The sequence below is a fragment of the Columba livia genome, chromosome 17 (assembly GCF_036013475.1).
Source record: "Columba livia isolate bColLiv1 breed racing homer chromosome 17, bColLiv1.pat.W.v2, whole genome shotgun sequence".
In the NCBI taxonomy this organism is placed as follows: domain Eukaryota; kingdom Metazoa; phylum Chordata; class Aves; order Columbiformes; family Columbidae; genus Columba; species Columba livia.
The window spans coordinates 8,325,324-8,339,999 of NC_088618.1; the positions used below are offsets into that span (position 1 = coordinate 8,325,324).

Consider the following 14,676-nt stretch of genomic DNA (forward strand, 5'->3'; position numbering starts at 1 on the left):
TATTAAAAACTTAAGAAAACTCTCTATATTAGGTCACTGTCATTTCCGGTTCTTCATCAATACATATTGTCATAATTTTCCTTCAGATCATACTAGTAACTTAGTTCACAAAGCTCCATCACAACAGGGTTCATAACTGGCCTGTGAAAAAGTGAGGATAAAAAGCAGCCCTGGTCTTTTTTTAACAATGCAACTCATCCCAAGATGAGAGCACATGAAGAAAGTTCTTAGTGCTTCGAACAATCAAGTCACAAAGTAGGAAACCCATCTGAGTTCTGAAACAAACTCACCACACGTTACTGATGATCTCTGAAAGGGCTCCCAGGTGACGAGAAACATGGTAAAGACAAACATATTTTTTCAGCAACATTTACATTGCATCCTATGTTGCAAAATAGCCCTCCAAATTTTAACAGAAATAACTATAACTTACCTTACCCTAGTAAAGAAAGACAAAGAGCCCAGGGAGAACAAAGCTTCCATGGCTTATGGCTTTTAGAAATTACCTGCCAAGTGTGTAATTTTAAAGTGATTGTCTTCCATTAGGGCTACAATAAACAGCATGGTGGAAAATTCAATCTGATTAGCTTTTCTAATGAGCTGCAGGAGGTTGTGGAGGCCAGAGCAGAAGAATCTTAAACATTTCATCACTGATTACAAACCTGCCTCCAAATTAATCAGATAATGAAGTGCATAGATTTAATGAACCTAATGCTGATCAACAAATTATCAGTGATCCTTGTAGGTTTTTGGCAGGCTAAACACCTTCTTTTCTAAGATTTCCTAAAGCAGGAAGGTTATAAGAAGTATGTGTTCTATATGTAGTTTTTATGCAATAACCAGTAGATGTAAACTTTATAATTTACACAATTATTTAATTTACTCACAATGTGTTCAAGTTCCTGTTGGGTCTCCAGGAGGGCTGTTGTTATCACAGATGCAATTTAATTGAGACAGTGGCAATTAAAAAGACGAGTTAAACCTTGAGAACTTTTAACTACAATCTCACTGGAACAAATGTAGCTCTCTTCCTGGGAATGAGACCAGAAGAGGTTTTAGATATTGTCTATGTACCATGTTCAAGCCCACATTTCTCAACCCAAGCCATCCCTTTTGGCAGAACTACTGAGCACAGCGAACATTCACACCGCGCCGCGCTGGCCTGCTGCTGTTGGCTCTGCATCCTGCCCTCCTCCCGCCGCCACTTTTCCCTCCGAGTTTCATTCATGTTGCATTTTGCAAGAGAAAAACTGGCCATAGTGCCCCAAAGCAGTCATATCTAGCTGGGCGAGAGAACAAAGCAAATAGATGCCAATGGTACACAACGCTATGTTCAGTTTTCGCTCCAGTGCTCCCTGTGGGGTGACACCTTTGCTGTGGCTGATCTGCCCGACATCTATTTCTTGTGCAACACTGACCTTGCACTGGGTTTGAGGCACAGGAAGAAATGGTTTCACTTGCTGTTTCTTCTGAGTTTTGGAATACTCCGCTCTTGGGATTTCTTTTCATTTTCTGCTTAGTCACCAACTTAATACTCACTGAAAGATCAAAGCCGTGACCATTAAAATCTAATATAGTGCTCTTGGCTACTGCCGGAATCAGGGTATGGACTAGGTAGACCTTTGCTCTGATCCAGTATGGCAGGTCTTATGTTCTTATTATGACTTAAAATTTACTTTCCCCAAAGGGACGTGCCTGTAGAAGTCCATCTGTCAAGTGATTAATGAGAAGTGGACATAAAAGAGAACTGAATATGGCTAACTGAATACATTACAAAAATTAAACAAGTATTCCTGGTGAATGAATACTTGAAAGATCTTAAATAAAAACCCAAAGAACTGGAATTTGCCACCTCTCTAGTATCTGTTTTGCATTTTAAATGGTTGCACCTTTGATGAAACATTTTTTTAACATTATGTATTGCCCTTTTCTTATGAAAACATGTGTGTCTTTTCCTTTCTATCTGAGTTGTTTTGGATTAAAGAAGAAGAGGCAATTACAGCAGTATCAAAGAAAGAGACAGAAGCAATTGCATGGATCAAATTATTATCTCATTGAAATCCAGGGGCCTCTTACTTGCAAGTTCAGTCAGACCAGGACTCATCCTCAGAGCTTGGAACAGTGGCAAATTTGTTTTAAATCCTCATGCATTACTCATCTGTACCCAATATGATTTATCCTGCAATGTTAGATTTTTGGTATTTGAACAGCTTTTAATAAAGATAGCTCTGGCAACCAAAGCTACTCTCAATAAAAATGCTAAACTTTATTTGTAAAGTAAATTTTATAGGAAATTTCATTGTTATTTCAATTACTGACTTCAAATGTTGAGTCACTGTGAAAGCAGAGCTGATCCATGGTCTACTTTTTCCAAGTACTTTCTTCAACAACATTTGTTATTGAGGAGTGGGAATAAGCTCAATTTTATGGCAAAAACCATTTAATACTTTATTCCCGACATCAGTGTGTATGCTTTCAAGTGGTGGTATGCATGTGTTGTATATATGGTATCTTTACGATTCTGATAGGGCACAATCAAATAGGTCAGCCAAGCCAACAGATATGTGATCACATCTAGAGGCGGAATGGCATAACACTGACAGGCCTATAAAATAGCCTAATTTTTCTGCCAGCTGCAGACAAAGCATTGCTTACTATGGTTTTGAGGATGACACGTGTCTCTAAAATGTCTTTGTCTAAGAACAATTTTGAGCATCAGCTGCCTCATAGCTCTGGGTTTTTGATGACAGATTTCATTCATTGTGTTAGAAAATAGGATGCTGGAGCATCAGCAAGCGTTTCCAAACCCCTAAAAGAGCAGGAATTCTGCTGAATGCCAGCTTAAGTGAAATGGAAAGATAGCGACATCAAAAATAAACAAAGATGAAAACTGTGAAGTGCTTCACATCCCACTCTCTGCTGGTGATGCTCAGCTTTCCTGGATTGCAAGCCCTACGCATGCAAGAAATAGCCCAGAGAACCAAATAAATAAATCTGAGAGCCAAAAAGTAAGAATTAGTTTAACTATGTTATTCACGGTAGACCCAGATTATTACTATATGTTTACCAGAAATAAATTAACCTGAAACTCACCAGTTTCAGGAGGCAAAGGTATATACAGAAATAGGAGATTGTGTTTATCTTCTGCAAGTCATAGAAAGAACAGTGTTTAAATTTGGGCTCAAGGCAGCAATTTGGGTTTGTCTATTTGGTTTTGCTTTTTCTCTTCTTTCTTGAGAGGAAAAGCAATGGCAGCTATATGTATTCAAATTTTAGTCTCACTGAGCTTTTCCGTTAATTTTAGGAGCACTAGATTTGGTCAGGAAACTTCAGCCTTCCCAACAGTACAATTTAAAGAACTATTTTAGAACTAAACAATCAGTGAATTTTCTGCAGACCTCTGTTGATTCTTCCAGGCATCCCACCCTGTGAATCGCAAGTACTTCTGTCTGGGCATTTTTCAAAGCCGCCTAAAAATGCAGGGCTGGATGGATCCTCGCGATACCACCGACCTGACTCTCTGTAAGCTGTGACCAGTGCTGATCCTCGAGACACAACAAGGGGTTTTCCATATCCCACCTACCTGTACAAACAGGGAAAGAGAGTGAGGGAAACAGGGTAATCAAAATCAGCTCAGACCTGGAAAATGACTGTTTGGTTTAGTCTGAAAATGCTCCCTCTCTGGGATTCCACGTCCTCCCCTGGCTGTTATCACCCGCACACACTCAGAAATGAAGCCCTACTGTTTAACCGAATACCCTGGCTGTGAATTAATATCTTATTCTGTGTTAGTGAACCTAAGGAGTGACTGATTGCCCTTTTAAAATATGAAACAAACCTCATCACTTACATGTTTGGAGACCTGTAGCTTCCTTCATTACTTTTCTACATTTAATGACGACAGTTCTTTCAATCTTTCCTCCCAGGTCATGTTTCCTAAATCTCTTATCACTTCAGCTCTCCCTCTCTTTCTCTTCCCCTATCTGTCTTCCCAGTTTTGATCTTTTCAAACTGCGGAGTCCAGAACTATTGTAGGCACAGCAATCTGGATCAAGTCTCACAAGTACTAAACCAAGCAATTACCCTCTATTTCCATATGTACTTTTTGCAGACAGACAACTCTCCAGGCCATTCAGCTACTTCCCCGCTACATTCCTGTGCATTTATCTCCTGGAGAACCAAAGCATTGCCACAAGTAACCAAGAGGAAAAACCGTTCTTGATTTTAAAGTTAATTAAATGGCTGAGAATTAGCAAATCTCCATGTGTCCCAACCCTGAGCAGGCGCAGCGTCATTCCAACCGTGTGCTATTGTAAAACGTAAGCAGGCAGTCCAGTGGAATCTGTTTACTAGAGCATTAAGATGGGTCAAAGACAGTTCTTGGCGGGCTACATAAGCTCATGGGTCAGGTGTTCTGCAGTCCTGTTTTATGTCTTGTCTTTTAAGTGTGACATTCTTGGGAAGTTCTTCAATTACAAAACTTCTGTCGCTCTTCTGCATGTTGTTCCAAGGTCTGAGAATCTACAGACTGAAAATCTAGGTGCATGCTTTTGTTTACAAGTTCTTGAATTCACACGTTGGCTATTGAAACTTACTGCTAGTAATTCCAATTCATTTAACAAATCTAACACTTCCACATGGCTCCCAAACTGCTGCACCTCAGGTTCCTCAGGGCACACAGTTAAAACTGGATGGGAAGTCTGTAAATGATGCAGACAGATACTGCATTTATTTGTAAGGGTAAATCTTCGAACAACAGAAGATATGCAGCACACTAATGGATCAACGTATATTCTTTATATGAAGCTGAGAATGGAGGCAAGTCTATGAAGTTGTTTTTCTTTGTAATTTTCTAAATTTCTGCAGAACCCTGTAAAAAGCAACACCATAAACAGTGGTTTCTGACAGGAGAAGAGTCCCCTACCAAAGATTTAAACTGTGCAGGAGTAAGAATAACTTTCAGCTCACTCATGGATTTTAATGAAATATTTTTATAATATCCGTATGCTTTGAAAGTTGTGAATTTTTTTTTTTTTAATTTGCAAGAAAATAAGAAGTTTTCATTTTCAAATAGAAAGCAGGTATCTTAGGTTAGAACAATGCAAGGTAAGGCTGCCTGCAGCAGTCCTTGCTCAGTTCTTACTCGGTCAAAGCTTCCATTGGTCTCTGATTGAGTATAAACTGGGCAATGACTCCAGGACATGGCTCAGATGGAGCCTCATCCAGACATTTCAAAACCAAACACACTTGTTAAGGTTATTATAGAATTAATCTTTCGGTACAAATTCCCTTCATTAAAGGCCCAACAGTGTCCCTAATAAAATCACTGGAAATCTTCCCACTGTCTTCATAGAAAGCAGTTTGGGGCATTCAATGGACATTCACAAGCAAAAGCTATTGCTACAAAAGTAGGTTTGGAACTTGAAAGAGGCTTTAAATTAAGTAGAATAGAATAGAATAGAATAGAATAGAATAGAATAGAATAGAATAGAATAGAATAGAATAGAATAGAAAGAAGAAACAGAGATGCTCTTTGGATAATGTGAGAACAGTTTATAATAGTAATAACAGTAAATACATGGAGAGGGGCAAATTTACCGCTGTCATCAGCTTGTCTGACTCTTGATTTAAATGAATTTCTGTCCATAAACTCCAACCTGACCAGATTTCCTGGCCAAATACTTTTGAAAGCTTCCAGAATATCTAGTCACCCAGCCGAGGAGATGCTGGATCAACTGCTTGTACAAATCTGAATGCCCCAGCTGCCCCATGTTCACTAATCACCTGGGCCTGCCGGCACCCTGGACCTGTGGCTGCTTTTTCGGTTGTGCAGAACTGTGAAGGAAGCAACTCAAACACACTTTAGCTGAGCAAAGCGGCTTGTATGCCATTTTTCGAATATATAGCTCTATAAATCTCAGTATGGCCTTTTGAACTGTATATTACTATAGAGCTGTGGGAAACCCCTTTTGGGAGAGAAGTGGCACAGTTGATATTTATCACTACAAAGTCTATTGCAACACACTGTCTTTTTCCTTTGAAATAAAAGCTTTTGAATTACAGATGATCAAATATATTCACACCCCAAGCGAAACCAGGATATTTCTGGCTTTTTGCCAGTATCGGCTTGGGTGTGAAATATTTGACATTTTGCATTAATTTTTTACAGTAATAAAAGCACTTTCTCAGCTAAAATCTCTTTTGCCATCCAGCAAGTGCCACTGGCTTGGAACTAGTTTAGACGCATACAAGTAAATCTATAGGTCCCATGACTGGAGAGAACAGCATTCCTGGGCATTGTGCTACAGGCCTGCTTATAGATACCACCGCTGTACAACCATCAACCACATCTAGAATTCAAGAGATTAGCAACATGCAATACTTTGGGATATATTTAATAAAGGTAATTGCATTAATCTATGCGTGTGAGCAGTGAAACGAGGCTGCTGCTGTCTGTGTGCAATGCGGCTGAGTTAGCACTGACACAGGCACCTTACCTCAGCACTTCCAAAATCTCTAGCTCTGCAACCTGAATGTTGCATTAACTTATCTTCCTCTTTCATGTATTGACATTTCTTTCCTTTGGGGAAGGAGGCACAAGATTTGAACGAACTGAGAAACAAGATGTTAACTTTGTAAACGGGATCAGTCGCAGAGCGAGTTCTCGGTTCATCTCAAACACCCGCAGCCATTGCAGTATTGCTGCTAACAGGGTAACGATTCCTGTCTCCAGGAGATGAGGAGTCACCCCGTTAAACCCGCTCTTGTACCCTTGGGGGAACAGAGGCTGCAAATCCACGAGGACCCACCGAGCAGAGGCTGAGAGATCGCAGCGCTGAGCTGCCCAGCCCCTGGGGACACACGTGGAGAGAACAGACACTGTCTCTGCAGCACTTCGGAGACGTTCGCTTTCTCTTTGCTTCCCGAGAAAAACTGTCAGTCCTACTTCCAATGTCTCAGCCACACTGGCCTTGGCTGTAATTAAACAGGAATTAGACAGGAAGAATAGAAATTCCTCTTCCTGCTACAGCAGTGGCTTCTAGCATTTGATTCATCTCCGAGCAGAGATCTGTCACTTGGAACTTCACGGGACAGAAAGGATGCTGCCACTTGTGGGTCTTCACTTTCAAAAGGGAACATTTCTAGGTATGAGGTCTAGACTCTCACTTCCGACTCATTTGAAGACAGCCATTCCGGGCCTGATTTACAAAGGTATCAAGGCCCCTCATGATGTAGACAGGAATCCAAGACTCTCGAGTCATTTAAGCCCCTAAAGCCATGATCTGAACAGGCGTTTTGTGCTTAAACTGCTTAGAAATTTTTTTTAATCCCTTCTGGATTTCTATCCTCTTCCAATAGGTACTTAAATACCATTGTGAATCAGGAATGGTTTCTGCTGCGGTTTAACCCGGGCCAGCAATTCAAAACCACAACAGTCACTTGCTCACTGTCCCCCAGCCCCAAACAGGGGAGAGAATCGAAAGGGAACGGAGAAACTTGTGGATTGAGATAAACACAGTTTGATAAAATAACCAAAAGCTTTGCATTTGGAAGCTACCTAACTTCCATGTAACTCGGTTTTACAAACATATTTCTACCAAAAAAAAAGGGGCTAGGGAAATCCCTATACTTTAAAAGTGTTTAATTATATGTGAATGGATCTACACAGGCATCTGCTGGCCAGCAGACATTCCTGCTCATTTATGATGCCGAGGGTTGGGATACGTGACCCACTGGGCAGGAAATGAGCCACACACAGGTTTCCCTCATTCTGCCTCACATAGAAATGGGATAAAGAAAACTTGGGGGGCAAGGGGAAGCAGCAAGGAGAGTGAGACACAAAGCGGTGACACTTGTTCCAGGTGTCTGCCACACAGCTTTTACCAGCTGCCACCTCTACCCAAGGATGGTTTGCATGGGCTGAGGATGCTTTGGGAGAGCTCTGGCCCGCGTGAACACCCCTGTGTGTGGAACACACAACTGGGAACAAGAAGCACTGTATGTGCTCCACACTGCCTTGAGATGCTGAAAACCACTTTTAGGGGACAATTTACAGAAAAATAAAAAAGTTTACAAACTGCTTTATGAGACAGTTAAATGGTTCTTGAGGGGGGGTCTTTATAATTGAATTATAAGAACAAAAGAAATCTGAGGAGCAGGCAGAGGCCTTAAGGCCCAACATGCTTGACCTCATTTGGTTTAATTGCACTGCTGGCTCTCTCACTATAACCTTCACTTGGAGAACAGTCTCTGGAAATCATTTAAACTCCTTGCTTCAGTTGCCTTTGTTAGCGATTTAGTCAATAATTTTATTACCTCTTTGCTAAGATAGCTCTGAGTGCCCCCGTCCTCAATTAAAAGCCTCTTAGGTTTGAATCTTTTAGAAATATGAACATTATCCATCCAAGATCCTTATCGGAACCTTCTATAAATTTTATAACTTCCTCCTAGTCATCTCGGAGATGGTGTTTCCACTGTGAACAAACCAGCTGCCTTTGCGGTGCCAATCCGTGAGGAGCGCGGCGGAGCCGACGGCGAGCTGAGCTCTGCAGAGCTTCTCGCCACCAGCGCGGTGGCAGCGGGAGGGTGGCCAGGGCTGCGGGTGTCACTCGGTGGGGACACCGAAGAGGTGTCTGCAACCAGGGCCAGCAGAAGTGCTGCAGCACTGGGGGATCAGGACTGGGTGCACCCCTGCCACCTTTCATAGCATAGCCCAGGACTAACAGCAGGGTTTGCCCTCCTGTGTGCTGCTAGCGGTTATAGCAACGTCAATGTCACAGTCCTCAAGACTTTTCCCTCTTTGTGTTATACATATCAAATGTTAAATCTTGAGCAAGCCCTTCCTGGGAACCTTAGCTTCAGACTGATTTTTTTTCTATATTCACCTAACTTCTTTAATATTTAGGTTATTTCTCCTTAAATCGGTTCTTGTTTTTCAGGGCAGTTTATATTCAGCCAGTGATCTCCAGGAATCACAAATTTGGTGCAACGTTTTCAACTCCAAGCAATCTGAAATGAACACTTGCAAAGCTGGAAACAGTCATTACCCATCTGGACACGGCTGTGGTGTTCAGTTTTCTGGGGTCAGAGCAAGGAGTAACAATGAAATGGGCACCATTAAACCACTAAAACTCCTGGTAACTTGATTCCACCAGGGCTCAGGCCTGCTGTGAGGGGGCTGTGGAGGATGGCCTCCTTGGGAGCACGTTTTGGAAACACTGGGCCTGATCCTGGCCTGTTTCATGCTCTGAATCCTTGTACAAAGTGGGTCCCACTGTGCTCCCCAAGCAGATCTGCTCACCCGACTGTAAGGACAGCGTTAGGCGAAGAGACGAGTGGTGTTAAGTGGATCCATCTCACAAAGAAGCACCTGAGCACTGAGTCAGCTGTAACACTGTCCTCTATCCTCAGGCTAAGTCACAACCTTTCTGCCTCAGTTTCCCTTTTGGAAAACTTTGAGTAATTGTGCTGGACACCTCAAGGCGGAGGAGGGTCAGAGAAATTAACGAGCTCTTTGTAAAGTGCTTTGAATATGAATGCTGCTATGGATAGTAAGTGCTAACCATCAATTATTAAGTGGGAGTCAGGTTTCAGGAGCTTTATAACAGGGAAAGGTTAAGCAAGTGTAATAGCAGAAGACACATAATGAAGCTCAGTACTGCCCTGTAGCACTGGCTAGGAAAAGCCAGTATCCACAGTAAAAATTCCAGCTCTGTGGCCTATGCAGAGTATTTCGCTCTGCTGCTATAATGATGACACTTAGAATTAGACCGACATAACCTACAGAGCTCTGGGGACTCATCATCTCTGAGATTTCACTTAATTATTGGCAAACTCTGTCATTTAGTATCCCAAGCAGGCTGCACTATGTATAACCAACACATCTAATTTGATTTCATCTCGAATTGCTCCTATGAGTGGTCTTGAATGGAACCGCATCTGGTATCTTGGCAACGTCTCTTCTTCTCTTGGCGAGAGCTGTCCTTGAATCTATAAAATGGATCTCTTGCAGCGGGGGGTGTGTGCGTGTGCATGTGTGCACGTGTTGCGGGGGATAAACCCCCTGAGAGCACACAAAGGGCGGCTTTGCTTACATACATGTTTGATGTGTTTAGGGTTTAAATATTTTTTTCCAGACAAATTATATCCATGAATCTATGTGTAAATCTTTTCTCACAGGGCAATGGATTTAAGAAGCACTCAGTCTACTTCATCCTGAATTGGAGATTGTAAGAAGGAATTGGTTGCTCATCTGTATCGACAAAACATTGCTTTCCTCTTTTTGCAATATACAATTAGAAGGGAGGGTGGGGGGGATCAAATGTACATTTGAAGGAGAAGAAAATAGTAATTATAAAAATATAGTCAGAAACTGATCTTTCTGTCTAACTTGATGAAGTTCAGAATTTTGGCACGTGGGACGCAAGGATCCCTCGGCTTCCCACGAACTCAGCATTTCTCGGTCCAGCCTGCTCTTGCCCCTGGCAGCTGGTTTGTGGAGAGGAAAACTCCCCCAAACTGCCATGTACAGCATAGAAATGGGAGACCATTCACAACCCGCTACCTTCTTCGTGGCTTTGGATCTTGAACTTTACATGGGGATCAGCCCAGCTAAATTAATAAGTGGTTTCCACAATGAAGATGTGCCTTCCACTGCTCTTATGGGGGAACACAGGGCAAATGTGCAAATAGAGCGTATACATTCATGTGTGACATTATTTCAGTAACTTCTCTCAGCTTCTGTTAGTCCTTGATAAAATGTCATTTTCTGAATTACAGGAACTTCAGCTGCCACTTAAAACTTGTCCTCCCCTTTTGCTATAACAGACTTAAATCATTGGAGCTATTCCAGACACTGCAGTATCCTACTTGTCAATAAGACTCAATCCTGCAAAGCTGAAAGCACACAGACTTTTTTCTATTTGTTTCCAGAGATGGAGTACCTTGTCACATTTGTAATATAAACAGCTATAGAGAACCCTGTCCCTTTGCATCATAAATTGAATGTACTGAGGAATTACATTTTGGAAGAAGTACGGCTCTTTCGGCTATGAAAACAGAGGGAAGCTTGGGGTAAAAATGAAGTAGCAACTCAGGTTTATTTTTATGCTCTGTAACTCAGAAAGTATCTCACACTTTTTTTTCAGTCTTCTCTTGGTAATTCTCAGACTACCAAATTAAAGTTTTGGTGGGACTTAGGTGTAGATTAGAATCCTGAACAACTACTTGGTAACTTGATTAACCACTTATTTGACAAACTGATATTCATAAAACTTCTGTTTCCACAGAAGAAGCCGGTCATTTTCTATTCAAAAGAAAGCTGTAGTTATTTCTTCTTTTAAAGACAGATATTTCACCAGAATCTAGGATGGCACAAACTGCCTATGTGCAACAGATCTTGTCTATTTACCCCTTTACCTTCCTCAATTCCCTTAAGTGAAACCAGCGTAACGCGTGCATTTGTGAATACATTGTGTTTGAGCGGTCAGCGTACCTTCATCAGCTCTAATGAAATGCTCAGTGCTTCCTGGACGGACAGGATATGAATCGGTTAATGTGAAGAAGATGATCACATAGCATCATCATTACAGAACTGTATTAGCGTTCTGCTGCCTGCGGAGCAGCTGTGGCGGCGTGTTCCTCTGCACATTTCAACAGGCTGAGCCAAAGAGAGGTAGATGAATGCAATCCTCTGCTCGGGCACATAGGAGCTAATTAGGAAAAGGTGTGATCTTTGATTGATATTTTCTTCTGTAATTATATCCCTCACTCACAGGGCTTCTTTCTGACTGTTCCTCCCAATAACAGTATGCTTCTAAGTGCAGAGTGAGAATTGCTGTTGTTAGTTGCACTGCAGGTTTGGTCAGATGGAGAAACTTTGTATGACCTTGCAAATAGACAGAGAAAAAAATGCTGCTAGTATCATGCTATTTTGGGTGATTTAATAAGAGAAGTAATGTTTGGCATCAGGCTGGAGCTGGCGGCAGTGCCGGGAGGTCTCGGAGTAACGCGCTCCAGTGCGGATCCTGCAGCCTGAGAGCGGCACTGCCTGTGGCGCCTCCAGTTCACACCCCGATTCCCCCGCATTCCAACAAGGCTGCACTAACTAGCAAAGAAAATGTTTATAAGCATCTATGAAAATAACTGATGTCAGGATAAAACTAATGCAAACAAAGGGACATATGCCTGTTTTAAAGTATAAGTAGATCTGGCTTTAATCTTTGTGAAAACTTTTGCTCAACATAGGCCTTTCTTCAATTTAAAGTCTAAAACACAATTTTTGGTTGCTTTTAGATTCAAACTATTGTGCTCGCACTGTGTAATGAGACAGTTTTTTTTAAATTCCAGGGCATTCTTTAGATTAAAACCAAATTATGACTGCCAGACTAGACAATCTCTCCAGGTCTCTGCCAGCCTTATGGCTCTAGTCACCAGTCTGGAAAAGTCTCTGCTCTCATTCCTATCCATGTAGTTGCACTGTCTTCATTTTATACAAAGAATCAAAAAAGGGATCTTTAGCGTTCCTTCGCCCTCCTTCCTGCTTCCCATCTCCCTCTTACTTCCATCTCTTCACATTCCCATTCACCTGCACGCCTTCCCAGGCCCTGTCACTGCTCCGTTCTCCAGGTCAGTGTTCCCATCACCTCCTTCCTTGGTTTTTGGGGTCACAGAAGGAGTGAAGATGTGCAGAGGTGGAGAGAAGAACCGGAGACAGCTCTGACGTGTGGGAAGAGAAAACAGCCTGAAGAGGGGGACCCAGGCTGTGCTGGCCTTACCATAAAGCGGAGCCTAAACTGAAGTTTGTGAAGAGTCTCATGGGAGTAATTTAACACAGGATTGCCGGGGAATGCCAAGAACGTTTCACACTCCCTCCTCCCTGCCATCAGCAGGTATAACATGCCAGCACATGACACACTCACAGCCACGAGACTGCAGAGTTCCCCTCCTTATTTTAATCAAACCTGCAATAACCCTTCGGTATTTGGTTTCCAAAGAAAATGAGGATCATGCAGTCATGCTGTCTGCCTGTTCCTTGTCCCAGTAATGTTTGAACTGGATGGCCAGTTTCAAGAAAAGCTCTTTCCAATATACTAATTTCCCACTTTTTTCATGAGAGTCAATGTCTGGACAGAACATGAAAGCTTTTACCATAAGAAGTCCCTATGCCTCGTAGCAAAGATCTGGAAGAGGATCTGTGGTTGCCCATCCTGCTCTGAGTTAGACTCAAACGTATCAAACTCAAACATTTTCCTCCGTGAATGGTTTTTGAATCTGTTCTTGCAAACCTCTAGCACCCCCTGGCAAACCCAGGGCTGCCGCCTGAGCCTTTGCCGTCCTCCACGCAGTGCGGTGTGGAGGACAGTTCTAGAGAAAGGTAAATCAAGAAGCTTAAAAGGAAACAGAAAAAGGACATTACTTCTGAGTAACACCACCAGGTATCAGCTCCGTATCCTGAGATAACTGCTTCAAAACACAGCAGCTGTTTACAGAGGCAGCCCCTTTCAAAATCTAAAAGACTACTTGGAGAAACCGGTCCCAATAGTCCCATAAGCACCGATCAAAACACAGCGGTGCTGGATGTTGCCAATTTGTTGGTGACAATGCTTTGTGTCACTACCCTCATCTAGGAACACAAGACAGAAAACACAGTCCTAATACCTACTTATCTCCAGTAGCCTCTGCTCCTTATGTCATTTCATTTTTGGTATAAATCTGCTCTACATGCCATATTCTTTTGTGAGAGGCAGGGACCTGGGGCTAAATGTATATAAATTTCACCAAGATGCATCCCGTAGCCTTGAATCTAAGCGAGGAAGTATTGCTCCATTTTGAAGTGCATTGAGATGAGAGCACACAGCCAAATGCCATCTCCATTAACGCTGTGAAAAGCGTAAGGGTGCACGGAGCACAAGGGCACTCGAGCCTGCAGCGCAGCAATCTCGTGAGCATTTCCAGCTCCGCAGCAGCTCAGTGTGCTGCTAACCTGCACCGCGGCTGCCAGCCCCAGGCTCATCGTGGGAACCCGGCACAGGACAATCCTCAACAAGCACCAGGGGAATGTGTCCTGGGCTGGGATGAAGCACGCCAGCTCACAATAAACCTTCCTGCTGCTTGCCGAGGAGCCAACCGCAAACATTGCGACAACAATGTATGAAAGACTTTGTTAAACATTTTGGGAAATGGGCTGCCATTTAGAAGTTAATCCCAAAGATGTGGGGATGCACATACCATCTCTGTTCCACCTTGACGATTCTATGCCTGCAAGAAGATCTGAGAAACTTCCCTTCCCTTCACCCATAGGAGAGAAGTGACAGGTACGAAACAAACCACAGCTGACATTGGGCAAATAAAGGCACTGGAAATCAGCTCTACATACGCTCCCTTGGCTTCAGATTTCAGTTAAAATCACCTCTTTCTGTCAATAGGTTGGGTTCTCGTTTAAGTGACAGTGATGTCTACAGGGCCAGCAGCTCAGCCTGTGGCTCAGCCTCGCTGCACGAAGCCTTGTCCATCTATTACTGGGTGTTTAAGAGCTCAGGTTTTGAATTCTTGCAGGTCACTCAAGGAAATAAATCTGATTTCGTGTTTAAAAAGTTTTGCTTGTAAGAGACAGATAGATTGCAAACAAAGGGCTGGCTCCTGCCCCTGTTGAAGGCACGGGGTTGAGGCACCACA

General features: G+C 42.6%; 1 long non-coding RNA gene across 1 annotated transcript in view; it reads right to left on the reverse strand.

The window, feature by feature from the left end:
* Nucleotides 1–886: 886 nt before the first annotated feature.
* LOC135575619 (uncharacterized) overlaps nt 887–14,676 on the reverse strand; it is a 155,834-nt gene continuing 142,044 nt past the window's right edge. The window contains exons 5-7 of the long non-coding RNA XR_010466721.1: nt 3,399–3,583; nt 1,419–1,538; nt 887–1,031 (exon numbers count right to left, since the gene is read on the reverse strand). This is a non-coding gene — a long non-coding RNA (uncharacterized LOC135575619). The remainder of the gene's footprint in view (nt 1,032–1,418; nt 1,539–3,398; nt 3,584–14,676) is intronic.